Source organism: Notolepis coatsorum (genome assembly GCF_963971535.1).
Source record: "Notolepis coatsorum genome assembly, chromosome: 1".
Classification (NCBI taxonomy): domain Eukaryota; kingdom Metazoa; phylum Chordata; class Actinopteri; order Aulopiformes; family Paralepididae; genus Notolepis; species Notolepis coatsorum.
In genome coordinates, this window is record NC_140165.1 from 104,477,634 (window position 1) to 104,501,633 (window position 24,000).

Consider the following 24,000-nt stretch of genomic DNA (forward strand, 5'->3'; position numbering starts at 1 on the left):
GGTGAGAGAGAGAGAGGGAGAGAGGAGAGAGAGAGAGAGAGAGAGAGAGAGATAGGGGAGGGAGAGAGAGGGGGGGTGAGAGAGAGGGAGGGAGTGAGAGAGAGGGAGGGAGTGAGAGAGAGGGAGATAAAAAGGGGGAGAGAGAATTGGAGAGAGAGGGGGGAGTGAGAGAGAGAGAGAGAGGGAGGGAGAGAAAAAAGGGAGAGAGTGAGAGAGAGGAGAGAGGGAGGGAGAGAGGGAGAGAGAGGGAGGGAGAGAGAGAAAGAGAGTGAGAGAGAGGGAGAGAAAAGAGCGAGAGAGTGAGAGAAAGAGAGTGCAAAGGGAGGGAGAGAAAAAGAGGAAAGAGGGAGATTCAGAGATGCATTTTTTAAACTTTTATTTTTGTAATCTACACATTATGCTAGGTTCCCACAACAAACTCTCTCTCTCTCTCTCTCTCTCTCTCTCTCGCGCTCTTCCGCAGCTGGGAAATGCCTAAAGGTAAAAAAAAAATACAATGGCTGCCACGTGTCTGTCCTTACCTTTAATGAAGAAACGGTATCGGCTGACTGCAGTGCAAGGTAATGTCCACCCGTGTCACTAATGAGGAGGAATCTCCGATCGTTTCACACACAGCACCTTTAATATTGAGTATCTACTGATTGCCGATCTGATATTTGTATTTTCCATCTTTATTTATATGGCACTTTCCACAAGAGTAAGTAACAAAGTGCTCCCAAAGCTCTGAAATTAAATGTGCAAAGATTATTGAGACACTATATTTTCTTCAGAGAGATCCATCTATGTGCGATCCATCATATTGCTTCCCGTCAATTTAACGTAATGACATAAAACATGTCATATCACCAGTGTTGTAGTACTCAAGTCCGAGTCCTGGACTGATTTTCAGGACTCGTGACTCGACTTGGACTTGAGCACTGATGACATGGACTCGGACTCGAGCGTTGACTGCATTCGGACTCGGAAGGTGCAGACGAGGACTCAGACTTATTAATTGATAAATACAGTTATAATTTTTTTTGTAATAGGGCCTAATCATTTGGTATAAGATATTGATGGCTAGTGCATTTGTTTGGCTATTGTGTCACAAAGTAAATAAACTCACTTTGAAACGGTGACCGCTGTGTCATTTATGTAGACCTTTTTTTAATTTGTATGTCAGCTCTTTGACTGCCAGAGTGGAGTGGACTCAACCTTGATGACTTGGACTCGGACTAGGGTAATGGCGACTCGACTCGGACTCGACTCTGGCTCTTCTTTGGTGACTCAGACTTGGACTCGAACACTGGGGACTCGAGACTCGACTCGGACTCGAGATTTAGTGACTCAACTACAACACTGCATATCACATTGTAATATGATATTTTGGCCCTATTGCCCAGCCCAGAGAATCTCAACATTGTGTAAGCTAAGCAGGGTTGTGATTATAAGTGCATTTAACTATTTACAATATTCACTATTTGGTGAAACAAGATGGCTGCTCTGGCCAGATTCACTACACTATTCTACACGATAGTGACCTAATGGGCGATTAAATACTTAACCTGCAAACATAAGACTGTTCTGACAGTACAGTGTTGATGTAACTAAGAGATTTGCGGGGGTAAAATGTTTTTAATGTATATCAACGAGAATATGAGGTTCAATACTATGGCATTAACCCTTTCACTGCCGCACTACCAACTGGTTAACCCTTTCACGGCGACAACACAGAAGGTTAACCCTTTCACTGCCATGTGACAAAGGGTTAACCCTTTCACTACCACACGACAGAAGGTTAACCCTTTACTATCACACAACCTTCTGTAGTGTGGTAGTGAAAGGGTTAAACGAGAGAGAGAGGTAGACCAGAACAAGCAGTTGGGGCGACATTAAATTAGCATAGTTGAGCACAGGTAGCCTTAAGGTTCAGGGGGCCCGCTTCAACATCAAATATGGGGCCCTCGTCTTATTCTAACAACCCCCCCCCCCCCCCCAGAGGGAATGTAGCGGGCCATATACATTAGTTCCTGGGTACTAGGTGGTGATTATCACATTGTGAGGTACAAGCACATGAGAAAGAGAGAGCCCACGTGCACGCGAGATACATGTACTCATAATCTTAATGCATAATGCTACAGTGACATGCCATATATCAAATTAAACAGTAAATGATGAGGTTAATGCATTGTATTTAAATATATTCTTTTATTTTCTATTTCTTTTTGGGCTTTCTGTATTTTTCACCCATCCCAATTTAGGCTTTCTGTATTTTTCACCCATCCCAATTTTGGTCGTTGCGCGTATTGCCCCACTGTCGACCTGGGAAGGGTGTAGAACTACCACATGCCTCCTCTGATACATGTGAAGCCAGCCGCTTCTTTTCACCTGACAGCGAGGAGTTTCACTTGGGGGAACGCGGAACGGAGGTTCACATGTGCGGAGGTTCACACTATTTCCCCCAGATCCCCTCCCTGCTGAACAGGCGCCCTCGACCGACCAGTAGGAGTCGCAGTTAACAATGACCAGGACACATACCCCACCCGCTAACACTGCCAATTGTGTTAGTAGGAGGTACCGCTGCCAGTTGGATTCGATCCCAGAGTCTCTGCGGTGGTAGACGAGTGCTTAGTCCACTGTGCTACCCAGCCGCACCTACTTTTCCTAATCTTAATGCATAATGCTACAGTGACATGCCATATATCAAATTAAACAGTAAATGATGAGGTTTATGCATTGTATTATACCTCACCCAGAATCATAATAGGAAGCCAATGAAAATATAATCTTTTAGGCGAATTTGCGCATCAGGCGGGCAGCTACTGTAGCCACTGTGCCAAACTCACCATGACATGGCTCAACTAGACCCTGGAGATTTACATGACTTGGTTCATGTCAGGAACAAGGTTTCTTCGACATGGTGAAAGACAGTGAACATCTTTCTGTGTTGATGGTGTGCCTTTTCAAGTGTTTCTATCGCACATATTTTATCCACATATAGACACAGTGTGCATATTTGCTTGGTCAATCCAGGGTGCGTTTGTCCACTATGACTACGGAGTTGAGTAGAGTCGAGGAGAGTCAAGTAGTTGAGTTGAGCAGTATACCATGCAGTGGAAATGCGCCAAAAATGTACATCAAAATACATACATAATCCAACATTGGATTCACATTACCGCTGTCCTCCACTAAAGAAATCCCTAGTCGATGACCTTTTGAAATCTAGTGCTTAGACCAGAGAGGTGCTTCTCATTAATTACCAGGAAATGACTCAGTGCAGCATGGATGTGACGTAGGTAGGTGCGTCATCCTCCTTATTATTGCATTTGAGTATTTGTATAGGGTGTATTGTCACCTGTAATGAATTCCCTCTTGTGTGCCGCCCGCCCCTTCCTGTAGAGGGGGCTGATTACCCGACGATGATGGCAGCTGAGGGCAATCACTCATTAGGGGGCGGGTGGATAAAACCTGAGATGCTGCACACACTCATGGCCTTTTGCCATTATCACCAGACTGTGTATTGTGGGTTGGGTGTGTTGGTCTCTTTGCCATTGCCACAGTAATTGTGTGGACTGGATATATTGTGTTGGCCTTGTTATTGCTGGGTGGTTCCCAGATAGTAAGTGTGACTGTTGCTATTCGGCTATTTTTAATAGCCTTATTGTGTTGCATTATTATTGCTGGGTGGTTCCTAGAGTGCCAACCATGTGGCTTTTGGTTGTGTCCTGTGACACTAGGTCACTTGTGTGTTTTTATCTTTATTTCGAACATGTAAATGCAAACAATATAAAAAATTAAAAAAATCATTGATATCTATGAAATGGAAACAATATATATAATAAACAAACAAAAAAACATAACTCAATTTACATGTTCGAAAAGGAGTAGGAAGAAGTATACACTTATTTAATCCTACCCCTTTTCCACTACTCAAATGAGTCTACTAATTTAAAACATTACATTATTATATATTACATTATATATATGCAAAAAAAAACTAATTATATATGTAAAACATGAAAGAAAAAAAGAAAATGTATACACCCGTGAATGTCAAATCCCTTCCTCATCCCTGTACCTCGTGAAAATAATTTCCTTATAATTCAGTTTGAATTGTCTCATGTTTGGACATTGCTTTAGCACCACATACAGACCTTATTTGTGCATACTATAATATCCCTGTTTTGTTCTCCCCTTCCCTTGTGTCAGTTTGTGTTTGTGGGCTGCATTCCCCTTTATACAATAAATCTCATTTACTTTTGAAAATGCTTTATTATTTCCTCCTACTGGGACCTGTGCTAAATGCACTTACTGGACGGGTTGGCTCCACAACAACCCGGTCCAAAGGTACATTTATATTATTATTATTATTAGACCTTTGTTTGTGACAATAAAAAAACAAATAAAAACACACATAATAACAGCTACGGTAACAAATAACTAACAAACCCTAACACCAAATTGAGCAATTAATCAACCGGTCGACAAAGAGGGGAGAGCCCCGCTTCACATACACAAACGTTGTATCCCAGTACACACTGTGGAACAGAGGGGCAAATTAACGGGCCACTGTCTCTCACGGGGCCTTTATGTGTGTGTCCAGGGGGCGTGAATTACACTCACATCGGGCTGCCAGGGTCCTTTATCGTCTGCTCTTCCTGGAAGGGAAACCCTGGGATACACACACACACACACACACACACACACACACACACACACACACACACACACACACACACGCACGCACGCACGCACGCACGCACACACACACACACACACACACACACACATGCACACATACACATACACACACACACACACACACACACACACACACACACACACACACACACACACACACACACACACACACACACACACATACACAAACACACACACACACACTCCCTCTCTTTCACTCTCTCACTTTTACACACACAGACACATAGAATTTCTCTTGCTCACTTTTACACATACATGCACACACAGACCCCCCCCCCATCTCCTGTTGTTTGAAAGGGGGAGGGGCAGTGAAAGGACACTGTCCGGACCATCATCTGTCAAACCCCCTATAAAACTCATCTCTCTCTCTCTCTCTCTCTCTCTCTCTCTCTCTCTCTCTCTCTCTCTCTCTCTCTCTCTCTCTCTCTCTCTCTCTCTCTCTCTCTCTCTCTCTCTCTCTCTCTCTCTCTCTCTCTCTCTCTCTCTCTCTCTCTCTCTCTCTCTCTCTCTCTCTCCACCTAGAACCAGTCAGTGCCAGTCCGGGACGTCCCTGCCTAAACAAACAAACCCCCAGATGGAGGGAGGGAGGGAGGGAGGGAGGGAGGGAGGGAGGGGTGGAAAGATAGATGAAACGGGAGGTGAGGATGATGGAGAGAGAGAGAGAGAGAGAGAGAGAGAGAGAGAGAGAGAGAGAGAGCAGAGCATGGATGGAGTGATGGAGGGTGGTGGTGGCGGGGGCATGCTGAAAGGATGGAGTGAGGGGGGTAAAATAATGAAGGAGAGAGAGAGAGAGAGGTGAGGGTGGTGAGAGGAGGAAAAACATACACCCATATTCTGTGGGGCAACAAAGAAAGCTCATTTACCACTCCGCATAAACTGGCCTATACTGGAATCTCACCCCACCCTACTATGGCCCCTGCCCCTCCAACAACCCCCCCCCCCACTCCCCGGGCCACAAACACACACCCCATATATATATATTTTTTATATATATCTGTCTGTCTGTATATATCTGCATATAATCCTTTATACAGAATGTGTAGATACTAGGAGTGTAAAGGTACACGTATCCGTACCGAACCGAACCGTTTCAGTGTGTACCGTACCGTACCGAAGGGCTGTGTAGTGTGTACCGAACAAATACAGCGGTATGTTAACCACTAACGCCCCCGCCCACCGGGGCTATTTTTTTCACAATCTAATATAACTATTGTAATTTTTTGTCGATTATTAATTTCAATATAGAATATTCGTTGACAGCCCTACAAGTACAATTAGTTACTGCACACTACATCACCCCTACATCACCCTACATCACCCCCCAATGTACCGAAAACCTGTACCGAACCGTGACTTCAAAACCGAGGTACGTACCGTACCGTGGTTTTTGTGTACCGTTACACCCCTAATAGATACTATATAATATATCTATATCTATACACCGCTGGCAGGTATACTACTATCCACGAAAAATATGAAGACAGAAAGGTATACTACTATCCACCAAAAATATGAAGACGGAAAAGTATACTTCTATCCACGAAAAATATGAAGACGGAAATGGATACTACTATCCACGGAAAAGATTTACCTTATCTATTTTGAAAGTACCTGGCATGCACCCCCCCCCCCCCCCCCTCCGCCTAGAGCCCCTGCCCCCCAAATTGTCTGTGCATGCCCCTGTCAACAAGCCTCATGAAACAGTTGATAAGTTTGCTCCAGTAATGATCCACAGAAGATTTGGTGGCAATCGGACCTACGGTTTAGGAGGAGATATTAACCCTTTCACTACCACACTACCAAATGATTAACCCTTTCACAACCACACTACAGAAGGTTAACCCTTTCACTACCACACTACAGAAGGTTAACCCTTTCACTACCACACTACAGACAGTTAACCCTTTCGCAACCACACTACAGACAGGTAACCCTTTTGCAACCACACTACAGAAGGTTAACCCTTTCACTACCACACTACAGACGGTTAACTTACCGTCTGTAGTGTGGTAGTGGAAGGGTTAACGTAAGGTTATGTATATAACCAAGTTCTATGAATACTGGTGACGCTCAGCGTCATTCTGCACTAACCTCACTTCGTGCCTAGCACTGAATAAAAAAACTCCACAATGTACCTTTACATACCGACATCCGTCTGGCCACACCCCTATCCGCTTACCTTCATAAGCAGGTGTGTGGTCACCTACTCGCCTCCTTCCCAAACTTTCACCACAAGGCGAGATCAAGGGCCGCAGTGGCGTCCTGACGCTGAGCGTCACCAGTATTCATAGAACTTGGTTATATACATAACCTTACGTTCTATTTCATTCTGGCTTCCGCTCAGCGTCATTCTGCACAAGAGGAGCTGAGCGGAAGCCAGAAGCTCGACAAATGTACCCCGCTGAGGCCCCCCACAACCATCAGACCGGAGAGGACCGAGCCCCCCGACCCTCCCTAATGGAGGGATACCCTCCCTATTGGAGGACGGGAGGGAGACGGATCCGACCGTGCGAAGAGGAACTCAAACAACTCAACGCACAGAGTGAGCAGACCGTGGCTTGACCCCACGACTACGCACACGCACAACCTGCATGCCACCAGGGAACGAACGGAAGGAACAACCCTCGTTACTGCCCCCAAAATCACGGAGTCAAGAGCAACTCAACCCCGTGGCAAGGCCGTAGCAGCGGAGCGCGAAGGAAGACCCAGACCCCCTGAAGGGACTCGACCCCCTGGAAAAAAGGGGGCCCGGCGAAGTCAATGACGCCAGGCATCAAGACCTCACCAGGCGGTCACTCAGTGACACCGCCCCCCACATCGCCAGCGTATTCGGACAGGGCCCCTCCAAGAGCGGGCCCTTCCCCCCATTAGTACGCCGCCTGGCACACTGACCCTGCAACACAGGCAGTCAGCATGGCCGTAACTTTGAAGCACTCAAAAGGTTAACCATAACGGAAGCAGGCAGCGCACCGGGGAAACCAGGCAGCAGGCTGTAGACCCGAGCCTGGAGCACTGCGGACGAGACAAGCGCCAAAGGGGTCAACTGAAAACAGCCCCCCGGCGGAAGGGGCGTATGCTGGCATTGTTGCGCACCATGACAAAGCCTCCATAAAAAAAAACCCACCCAGAGGGGTCGAGGCAGAGAAGGCTGACACGATTGGCAGACGTCATGAACGTGCAGGGGCACACTCAACCGGGTAACCCGGGAGTTGACTCTGCTCCAACACACCAGGGAATCAACCACCCTCTCGGTACCACAGATGGTGGTTGTTCCTATAACCCCTCAAGAAAAAACTCCAAAACACACCTGCGGGTATACACCAGCTATACCGCAGTACAAGTGTTTCAGTTTCCAAAAAGGGTTATCCCAGGCCTACGGTTTCAACGAAACATTACTTCGGACCGGGCCCGGCGGCTCGGGAAGCACACAGGGTTACCAGAGGAGGTCCAGAAGACCACCCCAACAGCCCCCTCTTCGCCATGCGTGAGAGAGGAGCGAAAGAAAGGAGAACCAGCCCCTTATGATAGTGCCAGGTACAACATGTACCCAACAAAGGATTTCCATAACGCCTAACCCTGTGACACCCGGGCCGACCTGGAATTTTTCCCCCCGAAAAAAGCACAAGTCCCTCAGGGTACCAGAACAGCAGATCTGCGTCCCCGGCGGACAACGAGTTAACTGACCTGGACCAGCACGACCAGAACCAGTCCCGTGCCCTAACCACGCCGACATGCCCACTCCAGGAGAGGGGGTAGGTATGCGTGTCGATCTAAAACATAAAAAGAGGGCGCCACCCAGACGGTCCCATTTGTACCGCGCTCAGAGACCCCTCTACCTATGTTCTGATCTATTCCGTTAACATCCCCCAGATATGAACGGGAATCCGTCGAGACCCAGTAACAGGCTCTCGGAAGAGGAAAAAATCCCCCATCCCAGTTGCCCTATAAAAAACGCTGTTTTAATAACGAGCAACCAAGGCGTACTAGCCCCCTGCATGATTCTTAACAGAAACACCCCGAGCCAGCACTATGTATGCGTCGAGACCCAAACACATCAATGGATAGTCTAACCAGACACCAGACATTGGTCCTTCAAGTCGCCTGGGAGAACGACAAGAAGTTTGTCGTGCTTCATATTCTTCACTCTTTTTTTATTAAAAAAGAAAGAAACACCGACTGACATGAATCCCACGTGACGCAGCCGAGGGTAAAAATCGTTTACATTCTTACATCCCGCCACCCTCACCACAGAGGAGAGACGGGACTCCTCAGAGAGACTTCCCACGTGAGCCATAGATTGAAAAGTCATGGTAACATTGAGTCACGTGACCAACAGACTCAAGTTACACGTATATCGAGCGTAGTAGAACAGTAAGTTATTACGCTCTGCCCCGACAACTTGACAACAACAGACCCTACATACGGGTCTAAAACTCACGGAAGCCGCCGTCCAATAGAAACGTGCCTAGTGACGTTTGCTATGATGGGGGGAAACCCAAGACTCAACCGCCTGTGATAGGTGCGGAGTCTGGGAAACCCCCCCCCCCCGTGCCAAGCTGCCTAACAGCTTGGCCCTGACCAAATGAAAAGAGAGTCCAATAAACCCCCTGACCAATCAGAAGAGGGAAGGAGGGGTTTATCCGGTACCCCCTCGCAAGCCCAACCCTTGCATACGACAACAACAAACAGCCATATGATACCTTAAGTAGCAAAATGCTAATGAACAGCACAAGCTAATTCAATGCACGCTAGCCACAGACACATCTGTGAACAGGGTTTATAACAAGGCCAAGTTGTGTATGTGTGAACCCGACACCCGTATCCATGTCGTAAGACACAGAAAAATCTAATAGAGAGAGAGAGCGGCTGAGCCGCGGTACTTTTTCATACGAGCATTACTGCAGACCAACACAAAAGTGTTGCAGCTCAATATCACTGTTTAAGCAACAGAGCACACAACTAACCTCTACTTTTATGTGAAGATTCAGGTCGAGGCAGAAAAAACCTTTTTCAACCGAGTGTAGGCTGCAGGCCTTGCTTAAGCTCTAACATGAATGTAACGTCTAGCCCTCCTATCAAACCCATACTAGCGAAAGATTCACACGTCGCATCCCCATCATATGTTTGGTGAATAAACACACAGTTTGTAACAAAAAATACAGTCCCTCCTTAGGAGGGACTCTTTATTTCTTTCAACAAAATCATATTTGGGCCGGGAAGGGAACAGGGGGGGACCACAGAGGGAAAAAGTCAATTATCTTTTTAGCGACGCCTGCCACGAGCCGTTCAGGACTTGCCACCCCGTGGAGCCCCGGAGGGACGGTAAACGATCGGCGGCTGGTCACGACGATCCCTACCGTCACCTCCGGGCGTAGATGGGCTGGCTGCAGTGGCGGAGGCGCCCTCTCTCCTCCTGGCCTTCTTCGCCGAAGGTCCAGCAGTGGCGGTGGTAGCAGCGGCGGCCACGGCGGCGGAACCTCGACGACGCGCCTGCCGTCTGACTCCACCGGCGACATCGGGTGGGGGGAAATGAGGCTGGAGCACGGAGCGCTCCTCCTGCATCTCCCTGCAGGTTGAGGTCATCAGCTGTAGTGCCGACCCGAATAGTCCAGCATCGGAGAGGGGTGCCGTCAGAAGTGGAGTCCTCTTCTTCTCCGGCACACGCGCCTGCTCCAAAGTGGCCAGGGCACGCACTTTCCCAGCGGCTATAGCCTGCGGCTGAATCAGATGCAGGATGGCTCCTGCCGCCTGGGCGAGCTGATCATGTTGTAAATCAGTCAGCTCCGTGCCGCCCGTCAGTATCCCGGACATGAATCTCGCCAGCTGCGCGATGTTAGAAGTGGCAGCCAGAGATTGTGTCGCGGAGATAAATGACTGGTCACTCCAAAAAGCCAACCGCCTCGCCGATTTCCCTTGGGGAACCGGCTTCCGTAACGGCTCCCACACCACCTCAGGACAAAGGAGCGCCACCATCGGCCTATCAAGCCGAGGCACGCCCTCCTTCATGCCTTCTACCAAACCCACCACCCTCGTGACTTGCACGTAGGCGGGGGTAAGGCCCATGATGTGGGAGACCACCTGTCCCTGACGGACGTAGGCCTCCATTGAGGGGAAAAATGGACAGACAACGTCCACCCCTCTCACCGGGCGACGTTGCCATAGATGACCTATGAGATCGTCAGGGATAGGAACAGGCAGTGGCTGCGGCAGCGGCACGCCGTTTGCGACTGCCGCCGCCGCCATGAGCTTGGGGAACAAAGCACGCAGTTCCCCCTGCATACTTTCCCCAACCGAGCTTGCGTCCCTCACATGCAGCAGACTACTGGTTAAGGAGCCACATTCTGATGTGGCTGATAGCAGGGCATCCCGCCGCCGAGTCGGAGGTTCTAACCCAACATCTGCGTACGAGGAATCCCAAGGAGACATCTCACCCCCCTCCAGTGTTACCTGGACGGGCGGAAGACATGTCTCCACCGGGCCTTCGAACAAGAACCCGTCCGCTTCTACCATGTAGTCCTCTGTTTCCATTGGCCATGTAGAATCAGACGCATCCTCATCCGGCTCCAGCAACTCACAAAAACCAGGCCGTTCGCGTCTACAAGCCACCATCTTGCGACGGGAGCGAGCTGACGCAAAAAGTTTGCGTCTCAAATCCCCTGCAACCAAAGGCGCCGGCCGCCCAACAGCGGACGACTCCCCGGAAGCAGAGGAACCAGAGCCGGAACCAGGCCATCGCACAGGAGACGGCGCTGGTGCACCAGCTCCTTGGAGAGGCAAACTATCCATCGGACGCCTACCGGGCGTGGCTGCCGACCACGAGAGAGGCCTGAACCCTGCGAAAGTGAAGAAGGAGGCGAGTAGGTGACCACACACCTGCTTATGAAGGTAAGCGGATAGGGGTGTGGCCAGACGGATGTCGGTATGTAAAGGTACATTGTGGAGTTTTTTTATTCAGTGCTAGGCACGAAGTGAGGTTAGTGCAGAATGACGCTGAGCGGAAGCCAGAATGAAATAGAACCTTCTGTAGTGTGGTAGTGAAAGGGTTCAAGTCCAATATGGTGGACTTGATGGGTCCTTGAGGAAAGTGTGTAGAATGAGGATAGACAGATGTCGGTAGCAGGTTTTGTGTAAATCTGACATACAGCGTAGGAGTTATGACCTTTCAAAGTTAAATTTTTTTACCTTTAATTATAGCGCCCCAATCTGGCTGATTGGGGTAATACTCCAGGATTCGCATCCATGGCCGGCTGTCAGCCAATAATGGCATGTTTCATTCACCACAACCTTTTAGTTGAGCACACACACACAGTGACTCAACTGAAAATATCGCATTGACCTCGATCAATTGACCTCTAAAGGTTATGTTAAAGTGGTCTGCGCTCCAGTTATGTTGGCTCTGATTACGTCATCTTGAAGTTGGCAGGCTTCAAATATTTTTTAAAGTACATAATCTTCTTGCCATGTTTTCTATGCATGTAGTGCAGTAGTAGTAACTAGTGATGGATTCAGATAAATATAGTGGAGTAAAAAATACACTATTTCCATTGAAATGCAGTGGAGTAAAAATACAAAGTGTTGTGAAGGATCAGATTAAACCGAATATATATATTTATTTATGGATATATATTTAATAGTATTTGTATATCGTTTGATATCCCCTGTATATTCCTTGTACAATATGCACTGAATATCCCTTTAGTCTACTAACAGCCCATAATAGTTTCATTCTACCATTGGACGAGAACCTGGCGCCAGCAGCCAAGCCCCTTGGTTCAAGTTCAATCGTACCGACGAACATGTCGTGGCAAGCCCGGTTCCGCGTAGGAATACGTCTGGCGAAATACGAATGGTACTATTTGTTCACAGCGCATATATATATGGCGCAAGTAAAGTAGAACTTTCTTTTAGTCCATTAGTCCTTTACCCTCCAACCTAGTAACAGACGCGAAGCCTCACCCACGACGCACGTGTGGTGCAGTAAGGCCTACTTGGCCTCAGAATAGGCATTGAGACATCGTGTGGATTAATAGTTGAATTGTCATAGTTTGGCACTATACCGTCGAGTTGGACGTATTTCTATTAAGTTAATAATAGTCTATTATGTATGGTGCATCGTTCGGTTAGAGTTATAAAGTGAGCAGTACCCCCCATCGTTCCTGACGTTATCTGGAGTCTTAACCAGGCTGGGCAGACCACGTGTGGTGCTTGCATCCGAGGAGCTCCGGGCCAGGACGAGTGGACCTGTACATTGGATTACTTTACCCGGACGACGGCGAGCCTTCCACGGCTTGGATTATCTACATGCTTTGGGTGCTTTGATTATGCCATGGATAACGGCCAACACTGCTGAGTGTTGGAACTACCCCCCGGAGAGGAGTCCAGGTGAGACGGCGCTCTACCCCGAGTGAGGTCGCCTCACGTCTCTTCGTTGTGGACCGGCAGCTACCGTCCACCAGAGGGTCCAGCTGTATTCATCTGTGGACCGAGGTTCTGTGGGCACCGTGTTCAGCACTCTGAATTCTCCCAAGAATTCGTCGGCCAGATGGGATACCGCCAGCGGCTCTTCTAACCCCCCCCCTACTGTCTTACAACCAGCGGGACCCCCCCTTTAGTGTATCCAGCTATAATCATTTAAGTACCATCGCTATAGTTCCCTAAAGAACCAGGTTGTATATTTGCTCCCTGCGTAACCAGAGATTGGACATTCAATGTTGATTTACCTACGAATACTCATTTGCCTTACAAGTGCATTTCAAATCATATATGTCATTAAGTGAACGTTGTATATACCCTTTGCTATATAAAATATTCGATTTATACATTTGTGTGGACTTCGTTTCATCAGGTGGGAAAGTGTTCATCATATCTATATCATGTACTGGATGGCCAGAAGTTAAAGTACAAGCGGTAGTGGTTTAATAATACCATACTTATCAATACAGTCAGGGAATTGTACCCCTCAGTTACAATTGGTCCTTCGAGCCGGAGGGTAACTAGTGTAATATTAATATAGTGTTATTAATATTGAAATGGCCTATGATGAACACTCCACGAAACGGTCCTCCTAACGTAGAACGCCCGCAGCGCAGACGACAGCCACCTCAGTACTTAGAGGACTACGCTGTCAGTCAACTACCTAGCCTTCGACAAACGGTAAACGCGGTAAAAGTAGAAAGTAAAATTATGTCTGACCTTAACGACCAGGTTTCCCCGACCACAGAGGCCCTAGTGGGTTCTAATGTAACTGACCAAGCTCACGGTGGGGACCAGGAGGGAGCTGACATGCCTTTACCCCCCGCCAATACCGAAGAAGTAGTCCCCGACCAGCCCCGGGAGGAAGACAACCCTACAGAGAGAGAACTCTGCACGGAAGAAGAGGAGGAGAGCGCAGAGGAAATAGAGCTCCAGGACTCCCCAACGAGCGGCTCAGCCAGGAGCGGCTCACCTCTACAACCGTCTTCCCCCAGCGAAGCGGCGAGGATGCTATTACAGGCGTTCCTCGCCAGCCTGACAGCCTCTACCGAACGCGATCGACTCCAGGGTGAACGCGATCGACTTCAGGGTGAACGCGATTGACTCCAAGCACAGACGCTTAGCGAGCGCGAACAACTCCAAGCGCAACGACGGAGCGAAGAAGAGCGCATACGCCTGGAGATGAGACGCCTTCAGACGGAAGAGAATATGGCAAGAGACCGGGCCGACGCCCAGCGTGCCGGTGCCCAAAGAGAAGCAGATCTCATCCAGCGCGAAACCGAGCGCGACAGACTACAGGGCGAACGCGACAGACTACAAGCCGAGCGCAACAAGTTACGGGCGCGGCTAATGAAGCGGCTGACCCGCAGGGCAACACCCTCTCCCTCCGCCAGGGGTTCAAGGAACTCGTCGAGACAACAGTCAAGGGCAGCGTCTCCTAACCGAGCAAGCGACCCTGAACTTGACCAACAGACCAAGCCTATACCCCCCGCAGACCCCCTTCCCCGACCGGTCCAAGCGAGACCCAGCTACAAGGAAGGAGCGGCATACACTGCGGAGAAGCTAAATAAACGACTACAGGATCTAGAGGACCTGATAGAAGAAGAGGGAGAGGAGGAGAACCAAGCCCGACGACAGCACAGTACTCCACCGGACCAGGAGGTCCAGTACAGCCCAGGCTATACCCCCGCGGCGCTGCGCTACAGACCCCCGACTCTATTCACGGGTGAGCACGACGCACGACCAGCCCAGAGGAATAGCACCTGGACCAGCGGGCCATGGTACCCTGCCGGTACCAGCCCACAGAGAGGCGCAAGAGGAGACTCGCCTAGGAGGCCTCTCCCCCAACGCTCGCCGATGTATCAGCCATCCACGGCGTCATACATTGCGATGCCGAGCACCAGACGGAGTGTGTACAGAGCACTCGCCAGACAATGTGACCCGTTGGGATGTATTCTACCTTACACCACCAGGGCAAAGATGATTGTACGAGCACTATGGGACAAGGACCAGGGCTGGGACGACCCAATACCCGCACACCTTGCCTCCACATGGAGAGAGTGGGAGACGGAACTCCGCTCACTCCCAGGCGTCAATATACGCCGCAGCTACTTCCCACCCACGGTGAGGCCAGAGACATGCAAGATGGATCTACACGTCTTCAGCGACGCCTCCGAAGTAGCCTATGGATCGGTGGCCTACTTGCGTGCCCAAGAGAAGGGAGGAGAGATACACACTGCTTTCATCCTGGCTCGCTCAAGAATAGCCCCACGAAAGCAACAATCTATCCCGCGTCTAGAGCTCTGCACAGCCCTAGCAGGAGCGCATCTAGCCACGTTAATCCAACGTGAACTCACCATTCCGGTGCACAGAACAATCTTGTGGTCAGATTCCACGACAGTACTCACATGGATCAAGTCTGATTCATGCAGATACAAAGTCTTCGTGGGAGTCAGAGTCACCGAGATTCAAGAGTTAACAGAAGCAGCGAGCTGGCGGTATGTGGACACCAAACACAACCCAGCTGACGTCATCACTCGGGGAATGTCCCTAGATGAACTCACCCGTCGCAACATCTACAGTCACGGACCAGAATTCCTCAAGCTCCCGGAAGAAGAGTGGCCTACGCCCACCCCACGGGAAGCAAGTAAAGAGGAGGCTGAGAACAAGAAACCTATGTTCTGTGGACTGAGCACAGTCGCCTCCACAGACCCCAACATAGATGATTGCATTACCCTGCAGAGTGCGCAGCTAAAGACATTCCTGTGGCACCACCCAGAGATTCAGTCCACCACTGACATTTCAGCAGCTGACTACGAAGAAGCAGAACTTCTTCTACTACAACGAGCCCAGAGAGACTCGTTCCCCGATGAGCTAGACTGTCTACAGGGAGGAAAGCCCGTCCCATCAGACAGCAGACTGCTCCACCTGGCACCCGAGAGCGACGCCCATAATCTCATCAGAGTGGGTGGTCGCCTGCGGAGAGCCCCCGATCTACCGGATGACATTAAGTACCCGATAGTCTTGAACAGCCGACACAAGGTCACAGAGCTGATCATAAAGAAATACGACAAGGATGTACACCACGCAGGAGCAGAGAGAGTCTTCGCGGAGATCAGACGTCGCTATTGGATACTTCAAGGAAGAGAAGCGGTGCGACGCTTCCAGCGAACCTGTCTAGACTGCCGAAAGTGGCGCGCGCAGCCCAGCATACCCCGGATGGCTGACTTACCTCCCTGTCGCCTCCGACTCGGCGACAAGCCATTCCACTCCACAGGCATGGACTGTTTTGGCCCGTTGTATATAAAGAGAGGAAGAGGAACCGAGAAGCGGTGGGGTATTGTATTCAAATGCATGACCACCAGAGCGATCCATATCGAACTCCTTCCGACCATGAGCACAGACTCATTCCTTATGGCCTTCCGAAGATTCACATCACGGAAAGGAAAACCGTCTACATTGTTGTCTGATCAACTTACACACGACCTGTGGCGAGGCTAATAGAACTGCCCCGACTCCCAGACACTATCGATGATGACCATGACCCCATGACTTTGTGAGTTGACTGACCCTTACAGCGGACCTTGAGTGGTAGACAGTGCGGTTAATCTGTCTCTGCTTAGCTAATTAGGTGGGACTAATTAGGGGGCGGCTGTTGTGAAGGATCAGATTAAACCGAATATATATATTTATTTATGGATATATATTTAATAGTATTTGTATATCGTTTGATATCCCCTGTATATTCCTTGTACAATATGCACTGAATATCCCTTTAGTCTACTAACAGCCCATAATAGTTTCATTCTACCATTGGACGAGAACCTGGCGCCAGCAGCCAAGCCCCTTGGTTCAAGTTCAATCGTACCGACGAACATGTCGTGGCAAGCCCGGTTCCGCGTAGGAATACGTCTGGCGAAATACGAATGGTACTATTTGTTCACAGCGCATATATATATGGCGCAAGTAAAGTAGAACTTTCTTTTAGTCCATTAGTCCTTTACCCTCCAACCTAGTAACAGACGCGAAGCCTCACCCACGACGCACGTGTGGTGCAGTAAGGCCTACTTGGCCTCAGAATAGGCATTGAGACATCGTGTGGATTAATAGTTGAATTGTCATAGTTTGGCACTATACCGTCGAGTTGGACGTATTTCTATTAAGTTAATAATAGTCTATTATGTATGGTGCATCGTTCGGTTAGAGTTATAAAGTGAGCAGTACCCCCCATCGTTCCTGACGTTATCTGGAGTCTTAACCAGGCTGGGCAGACCACGTGTGGTGCTTGCATCCGAGGAGCTCCGGGCCAGGACGAGTGGACCTGTACATTGGATTACTTTACCCGGACGACGGCGAGCCTTCCACGGCTTGGATTATCTACATGCTTTGGGTGCTTTGATTATGCCATGGATAACGGCCAACACTGCTGAGTGTTGGAACTACCCCCCGGAGAGGAGTCCAGGTGAGACGGCGCTCTACCCCGAGTGAGGTCGCCTCACGTCTCTTCGTTGTGGACCGGCAGCTACCGTCCACCAGAGGGTCCAGCTGTATTCATCTGTGGACCGAGGTTCTGTGGGCACCGTGTTCAGCACTCTGAATTCTCCCAAGAAATCGTCGGCCAGACGGGATACCGCCAGCGGCTCTTCTAACCCCCCCCCCCTACTGTCTTACAACCAGCAGGACCCCCCCCTTTAGTGTATCCAGCTATAATCATTTAAGTACCATCGCTATAGTTCCCTAAAGAACCAGGTTGTATATTTGCTCCCTGCGTAACCAGAGATTGGACATTCAATGTTGATTTACCTACGAATACTCATTTGCCTTACAAGTGCATTTCAAATCATAAATGTCATTAAGTGAACGTTGTATATACCCTTTGCTATATAAAATATTCGATTTATACATTTGTGTGGACTTCGTTTCATCAGGTGGGAAAGTGTTCATCATATCTATATCATGTACTGGATGGCCAGAAGTTAAAGTACAAGCGTTAGTGGTTTAATAATACCATACTTATCAATACAGTCAGGGAATTGTACCCCTCAGTTACACAAAGAGTGAAATCTAGATACAAATTGTACTTAAGTACTGTTACTTTATACCCCTGGACAGGGCCGCCTCAGGGGGTGTGCGAGCAGTGCGGTCGCACAGGGCCTCGCGGGAAGGGGGGCCTCGCACAAAAAATAAATAAAGAAATAAAGAATAAATATTTTTTATTTATTATTATTATTTTTTTTTTTTTTGCGAGGCCCCCCTTCCCGCGAGGCCCTTTTTCATCACAGACCTAAAATCTAGTTTTGCTTATATGCTTATATATTTCACATTAGACACGTTCCTGGCTCTGAGGCTCTGCAGGCAGCAGAATTGGTTTCAATGAGGGGAGGGGTTACAGCCAGGTAGCGTCTGTTGAGTTCATTGTGTGTGTCTGTGTGCGTGCCGGGGGGGGGGGGGGGGGGGGGGGCGTGAACCGACTCATTGCCAGATGTGAGCGATTCAACTCACGCTCACGGCAATGAATCGGCTCTTATGAACGAGTCGCTCATGACCGACCCATCACTAGCGTCTGACTATTTCGCGCGTGCAGCATTGGAGGTTATGCCAGCCAAGATGAAGAGGACATCGTTCGGCAGATGGACTGAAGATGAAAGTTGTTGCATGTTAGACAGTTCAGTCAGACTAGCCATCCCAGCTAAAGACAGGGACAGCTAGTTAGCTTTAGCTACGTTATAATATTAAGTGTGGTTCAGTCGGGATATAGCCATGATGATGTCGGCTAGTAGCTAGCTTAGCTAAAGGCTAACTAGCGTTAGCTAACCTAGAGACAGCGCGTGCAGCCAAGATGAAGAGGATGGTCGTTCGGCAGATGAACTTCGTCAACTCCACGCGGTTGTCTCCATCCTCTTGGACGTTTGGTGAGTTTTTAATGCACTCTATTCTATTCCCGCCATGGATATCTCTCTCTCTCTCTCTGGAGCCAAACTGGCCGACTAGCTGTTGTAGTACTAGTAGCTAACGGTGTGTGGCCTGGTGTCAGCACCTGTATTGCTTTTCTCACGTTGTACAGTTTTTCAGTGGTAGCCGCATAGCTTGCTTCTGCGTTAGCTAATGGTTAGCGATAGCCGGGTTGAGCTAACTGTTAGCCAGTTAGCTGTTTAGCTACGACGTTAGCTGCCGGCTGCGCTCGGCTGGGAACGTTAGTTTGATGCTATCAGTTAGCCTAGAGTTAGCTGTTAGCTTGTGCTACGACCATTGACATTAGCCGTGAGAATAGCAGGGGGTTCTGGCACTCTGACTACGACATCATCTTTGACAGAAGATGAAGTCGGGCCTGCACCATGACAAGGCTCCGGCCATAGCTTCTTTTTGTCCTGCCAGCGAGAGGCCTTTCGTCAACGTGGAGACCTGTGTTGCGGCCTTTCGCCCTGCGTTCCTTGGTGCAGGTAAGATGAATGAAAATGTCATGACATTACCCCACTCTTCCTTCCTTCCCCTCCCGAATGTTTTGTTAATAACGATGTTTTTTTCCAGGCAAAACATATGTTACTTCACAACATTTGGATATACGACATGTGCTGTGTGTGAATTGTCTTGGTCGTTTGTGTAGCTTGGGTAGCGTTGGGCCGTTGGCCAAAGCTGTGTGTGGCCTGGTGTCAGTACCTGGCTAGCCTATTTAGCTGATGTCGGCCATTGGCTCCTTGCTGCTTTGTTTTCTCTGGTATAGACCCTCTTCTCTTTGGATTTAAGTGTTGATCTTTGTCCTTTTGGATCTATGTATATTCATGTTGCCTTTGTGAAGTTATCTTTTCCTTCTGTTTTGTTCTTCCATTAAAAGTTGAATATCCTTTAGGGGCTCATCTTTGCTTATCTCTCTCATACATGCTCTCTCTCTAACACACACACACACACAACAAACACACATGCTCTCTCTCTCTCTCTCTCTCTCTTTCTAACACACACAGTCTGCCTATGGCGGCCTTTCTCGATGGCTAGGCTGTGCTCGCTGAGTCTGTACCTAGTCAAGGATCTTCAGTCACAGTGCTCAGGTATTCTGCCACTGTGTACTCTCTGTTTAGGGCCAAATAGCATTTCAATTTATTTCCAATGTGTCTCTCTCTCTCTCTCTCTCTGTACACTGTATATTGACTGTAGAACGGGAGCTCTCTCTCGCTCTCTCTCTTGCTATATGTTGACTGTATCATGCCCAACCTCGGGCAGCGCTATTATTTAAGAATATGTTGACTATATAAAAAAAAAAAAAAAAAAAATTATATATATATATATATATATATATTTTTTTTTTACCTTTTGGGGGAAGGGGGGGGGGGGGGCTCGCGTTTAAATCTCGCACAGGGCCTCGCATTTCTCCCAGGCGGCCCTGCCCCTGGATATTAAAGCTATAGGTCTGTCCTCAAATAAATGCAAACTCATGCAGGGCCTCTTATGTATAACATAGGGCTGGGTTAAAAAAATCGATTTCCCGATTCTGAATCGATATTCATTTGAATGAGCGATTATCGATTCATAATCCCTAGATCGATATGATTAAAAACGTTTAATTAAATGTATCCCCAAATTTAGTCGTTATGCCATTTCCCTTCCTGGTCGTCTCGTGTCCAGATCTCGCAACGTGTTTGAATCTAAAAACATGGATCAAGTGAAAGCATCACTCAAGTCACAGCCAGGTGCCAAGGCAGATGTCTGGTTGCATTTTGGATTTAAAAAACATGACGGCAGAGAAGAGCTGGACAAAAGCAAAGCCATAAGCTGTGCAAAGTGGAGGTGAAATATTGTGGAAATACAACAAATCTACGAAACCACTTACTGAGACATCACCCAGACGTGACATATGCAAAAGCCAATGTTCCAATAAAAAGTACATTCATGTAACTGCTTGAGAGTCAATTCTTAAAGTAAACATTGATATTTTGAACAATGCAACATGTTAGAGGGTTTCTTGAACCATTGCAGGGGTTCTCAAACTTTTTCATACCGTGACCCCATTTTATTTAGGACATTTTTTGGGGACCCCACATCGTGTAATTTCAACGTGGAATTAAGGAATATCAAAATAAAAGCACACGTTGTTGAACTTGATCATGCATATTTATTAGAAAATGTAATTACAGCACTATGTTATCAATACACAGTTATAATACAAGGCATATTTAGCCAGGATATGTTGCCAGAACATTAAAAACAAAAAATAATAGCAAGTAAAAAACACCTACCTGCGACCCCAATTTGGGTTGCGACCCATAGTTTGAGAACCACTGATTTATAGCATTGAATTGAATCGAATCGGAAATCGAATCGGTTCGGGACCTTGTGACTTGAATCGAATAGTTTTGGGAAATCAGTGGCAATTCCCAGCCCTAATATGACAGAAGTATGATTGTGAACATTGGTCCTCATGCTTGAACGGACTTATGAGAAAGTTACAAATTCTTCGTAACTCCACTTACAAACTTCTCTGGCCGATTTTGGCATGATCGAACGGTTTCTTTTTGGAGATTCGTTCGTAGCTACGAATAGGATTTACGAATGCAGAAAGGCAGTCGTAGATAGGACAGACTGGTGTGCGCCCGTGTTCTTAACCCTTTCAGTGCCAGCGACACCATATCTCGTTTGATCAGACCCCCCATTGAGTGCCGACGACGACAAATGTTGTTTGTTTGCCGTATTTTTTTTAATTGGCGATTTGAATTCATATTTCATCAATCGAGCCTTGGGTTAGTGCTGCAGAGTCTCTCTGAGCTCAATTGGGAAGATACCGCCCCCTATCGTCTCTCCCTGTGTAACTGCACCCCATCAGCTCAGACTGATACAGGGGGAGTGGTTAGTTTGATCATTTAATTTTTCCGTCAAGGCATCTGAAGAGACCAAGTGATCGCCGGCCCTCAGAACAGCGACGATTATGTATTTACAGTACCAACACTGTAATCAATAAGCATGATCGATATTTGGAATGGCGATCAGGAATTGGAATAATCTTTTTGGATAACATCTGATCTCAGGTAAGCAATCTATTTTACCAGTCTTAGGCCCCGTTTAGACGGAAACGCTAGCAGGTGAATCCGCAAAAATATTTTTACGGATGTGCCTTTCGTTTATACGGAAACGGCGTTTTTACGGGGTGAAACCGCAAAAAAGTGAGACTACCTTCCAGGGTGGAATTCCTAGAAACGCAAAACCTTTGCGCTCTCGTCTAAACTATCAAACCGTATAAATCTGTTAAAACGATGACGAAAGGGTTGTCACGGCTCTGGTCGCGCGTACTGCTTACGTCACAGGTAGCAGGTAAGCGCCAGTAGCCGAGACGTAAACAAAGCAAGTATGTCTGACTATATCAACGGAGATCACTTGAAGGCTACATTGGCAGTACTTTTAAAGACACAAGAATCAGTCCAGTTTTAAGATACGCTATTGGAGCTGGAATTACAGCGGCTGCTGGCACCAGACTTGCCCTCCAATGGATCCTCGTTAAAGGATTTAAAGTGTACTCATTCCAATTACAGGGCCAGCAGGTGCCTCGACTGGCCCGCGCCGTTCTGTGTTCTGAACGTAGCGTTCTGTATCGTTAGTGGCTTAGCTTGGCATCACACTGCACTATCTTGCGTACGTGCACGCGTACTGAATAAACCACAAATGTACCTCTAATACCAGTATTAGTCTGACCACACCCCTCATCAGCTTACCTTCATAAGCAGGTGTGTGGTCACCTGCTCTCCTCCTTCTCGCTTTCACCACAAGGAAGAAGTGCCTCGGTAGATCCCCACACTTGACACCATGATGGAAGAAATTGGATTAGGAACAGCTTGGGAAACAAGGATACGTTGACATCATATCTTTATTTTCTCTCTCACTATTTTTCGAGAAAATACGGCGATATTGTCTTCGTACTGGAGTGTCTAGAAGATGATGATCATTCTAAAAACCCTCCACCGGTTTTCGTATTGGGAGCACGCCGCTGCATGCTTCTCAACTGCAGTTCCTTGCTGTGTTTGTTGGGGTGAAACCTGTCAGGCCACAGCTGAACTGTCGGACATGCCGCTGTTGTGAGAAGCGGTGCGTTCCAGGTTGGGTGAGTAGTGTTTGCTGGCGGGCTCCACTTGTCTGTTAGTGCTATGGGGGCTACTTGACAAAGTTTATGGAAACCGGCCCCAGGCTAGGGTCCTTTGTTTAGCCGCCTAGGCGACAGAAGGCCTTGGTCTGGAGACCATTATAGTTTTAACTAGTGGGCCGCGACCATTGACACTGGTGATCCCTGTGTGTTCTGGACGAGTGGATTCTCTCTGTCACCGTGTTAAGGCCCCATCTTTCATATCCAAATGAGAGTATTCCTTCACGAGGGGATATGTGCATGTAATGTGCGATAGCGGCAGATTCATGTTCAAAGTCAGCTATACAGGCCAGTTGGTACTGTGCTGATTCCGCCGGATGTGGAAAGTCACCGTTGTGAAGCGGTGTTGACGTCTTGTTTTCTCTTTTCTCTTAAAAAGTGAGGAGAGGTTCAGAACGGCGGCCTGTCTGGGTGAGTGTTATGTCATTGTTTACATGTTCATAGCTTACGGTTAGCCAGTCAGCTGTTAACTGCTGCGTTAGCCTGCTGGATCGCTGCATGGCCTGCTTAAGGCCTACTATTAGCCAGTCAGCTGTTAGCTGCGGGGCTAGCATGTCGTGGTCGCTAGGTAACGTTAGCTTGCTGCTATGGCCATGGCTGGCGCGGGGTAGCTTAGCTTCTCGCGCGCCGCCGGGAGCTCGCTTCTGATCGCCGTTAGCTTGATGCTATTCTGTTGAACGTGCTTTGATTTTAACATGTTTTACACT

The 24,000-nt window shown here is 48.2% G+C and overlaps 1 pseudogene across 1 annotated transcript in view; it reads right to left on the reverse strand.

Moving 5' to 3' along the window:
• Window positions 1–24,000, reverse strand: part of LOC311246005 (claudin-7-A-like) — a 37,116-nt pseudogene that overhangs the window by 2,368 nt on the left and 10,748 nt on the right. The gene's annotated exons all lie outside the window — the stretch shown is intronic.